We start from the raw sequence: 2901 nt of genomic DNA, 5'->3' as shown, positions 1-2901 counted from the left end.
CGAAAGTCGAACGTGCTTAATTGAAAGAAAAAAAAAAAAAGAAAAGAAACGGAAAGGAAGAAAAGAAAGATACAGAGGTGAAAGAATAAAAAATAAAGAAACGTGGTTAAGGATCGTGGTGAACGATACGGCTAATCGCGGCGGAGGTGTCGATTAGCTTTCGATCTTCCGGCTGGGCGCTTCAGCGAGAACTCACAGATATCGATCGTGACCGCTCTCGCGATCGCGTCGAGTTTTCTTCCCGCCGTTTCAAGCCAGCTCGACCCGTTTTTCTTGCTTTTTAACGATCCCGATAGCAGACCAAGCCGCGGGAAAAGTTGCTCGATCGCTGGTTCTGTGTAGATCCGCGTTGATCGGAAAGTTTCTCGCGGCTCGCTCAGGTTTTCATGGTGTAGAGTTATCTCGAAGATATTTGAACGGCGAGTTGAATAAATCAGTTTCGAAATATTTGGCCGATTCGCTATCGATTTTATGAAAAGTTAGGGACAGAAAAATCGAGTTCTAAATGGGAAAAGAAATTATAAAATTGTAGGGAAAAAAGGAGAGATACGTTTATGACGGAACTTATAATCGAAGCGACTGTATAATAGCGTTTCCGTCTTTTTCTCGCCGGTTATTGCAAATAAGCAAACGTTAGTTGCTATCGATTAGATCATCGTGATCGTTAAGTTTGTGTCGTTAAGCAATGGAATGGTGCGTTGGAAAATAGAGCGGCAGACGCACATTCCACGATCAAAGGTAACACGAAACTGTTGGCGCGTACGTCGACCCGTTCGTTTTCATCGGCCGTGTAATCGATCAATCGGTTGTCGGCCGATAATCTAAATCGAAGTGTCGACCTTCATTAACGTTTCGTACGCTCGTATCTTCTGGCACCGCGGCTAGTTATTCAATTAAATTACGACTACGATTATATATTGTGAACATCGATAGAACGGTATCTTCCAACAGCATCGTTTCGACCCAGTCAGAACCAACAGAAAATCAAAATCAAACACCGAAATGAATAAATAAACAACGAAAATTGAAATAAAAAATAAAGGAACAGAAAGATGGGCGAAGCGCGTGGAAGAGAGAAATCGCATATTATTTTACAGATACCGTGTGACGTTTAGATTTATAAAATTTTATGAAACTAAATGTTATGACCACTATTCTATCTCGGATAACGTCTATACGCATTTTCGAGTGATACTTCACCACAGACTCGTAAACGAGAAACGATTGGATATTTGCTACGGATGCAAATATTTGGCACGCTAAGGTCGTTTGATCGATCCGGCATCGATTAATCGGCTTAATCGATCAATCAGCCGACCGGACGCGGCTAATCTACGAGCAAAAGGACGCGACCAGCTACCTGTGAACCTACGTCGTCGTTTGATCGCCTCTGTTGCTTGGCTGTCTGCTTGTATAGCGCGTTGGACAAGGATAGGCTGTGGAGGAAAGGTAACAGGAAGGATGGACAAAGAGAGAGAGCGATGGGCGGAAAGGTTCGAGAGGGTTGGAGTAGGGTAATCAAATTGCGGACGAGCGTAAACAAGCGGGCGAAATTAACCTTCCAATTTCTGCGGCTTGTTGCTAAATAATCGATTGCCGCGTACCAAACTCCGTGCCGCTTTGCTGCGGCGTTGGCGTGCGGCAACAGGTGTTGAACAGCCGCTGTTACACGACGCGGCCACCATTGGTCCTTTCACGTCGGGACGCCTACGAAATTTCAACCCCCAACAAGGTATATTCGTGGTATAGTTGTTGCATTTGTAGTTTGGTGTTGGGAAATTTTAGAGAAGATGGTAAAATTTTACAAATGATGGAAGAGGTGAAAAATTGGTAGAGAATAGAGAGAAGTTTAAAGTGAGTATGATAGGAAAATTTGTAGGACGATACGAATATTCCAGGTACGAGTAAGCGCTTTCTTTCGAGAACGGCGGAGTAGACAAATTTTAAGGAAGACAGTTAATTTTTTAAAAAGAATATTTTGGAAAGAATTAATATTCAGAACAATGCACATAAGGATTTAGGATATATGAATATAGCAAAAAGGATAGGATAGGGAAATGTTAAAAAAGAGAAAATAGAACGTAATGAGTGTAATAATAACTTTTGAAGTTGATTTAATTGGTAGAAGTTTATGTAATGGAGTAGTAACGTAACTTCCGTTTCCACAAAAAAGAAGAGATGAATAATCTGTAAATATTTCAAATCAGAAAACTCTGCTTCACTCATTTATTTTTTTCATGTCGTTTTAATTCTACTTATGTATGTATAACATATCTAGATACATACTACAGGTTAGCCGTTCTAGTGTTAACAGGCAGCATGAAGTATAAATGCCTTAGTAACTTTATTGGGTTAAGTAATAAGTTCGTTTACCTTTCACCAGCGAATACATTTCGAAGAATCGTGTAAAAATTATTTAACGAAAGTAAAGATACAGGTGTTTGAATTTTTCAATGAGAAATACATATTCATAAAGCAGTGGGATAAGCAAGTAACTTTGCTAATCAGATTTTATATAAAAATAAGAATACTTGATGTACTTTCTTAAGAAAACTCGAACGAAGCTATTACTTATACGAGCTCAATGATTTCTAATTTTTCCATTTCAGTCTCAAATATCGCAATAGACACGTAGGTCTTGTCTTAACAGCGTCGTTCGTTCATCACAACTCACAGCAGGCCGCCAATAAATTGGACAGACTTCCCAAAACGAGAAACACTTTCGGATCCATCAGCGACGCGCGTCGATTCAATTCGTGCGGCTTTATCTCGCGAGCGGAGCGGATGCAAATACGGGAAGGGGATGAGAAGAAAAAAAAGAACACCAGTCTATCCGACGAACGGTGTAATCGGTGACGCTGTTCGTGGGCCGGCGTCACGACGCATCGTGTGACGGCGGCC

The sequence above is a fragment of the Bombus impatiens genome, unplaced genomic scaffold, assembly GCF_000188095.3.
Source record: "Bombus impatiens unplaced genomic scaffold, BIMP_2.2 scf_0142, whole genome shotgun sequence".
NCBI classification, from domain to species: domain Eukaryota; kingdom Metazoa; phylum Arthropoda; class Insecta; order Hymenoptera; family Apidae; genus Bombus; species Bombus impatiens.
Note: the sequence above shows the minus strand (reverse complement) of the source record.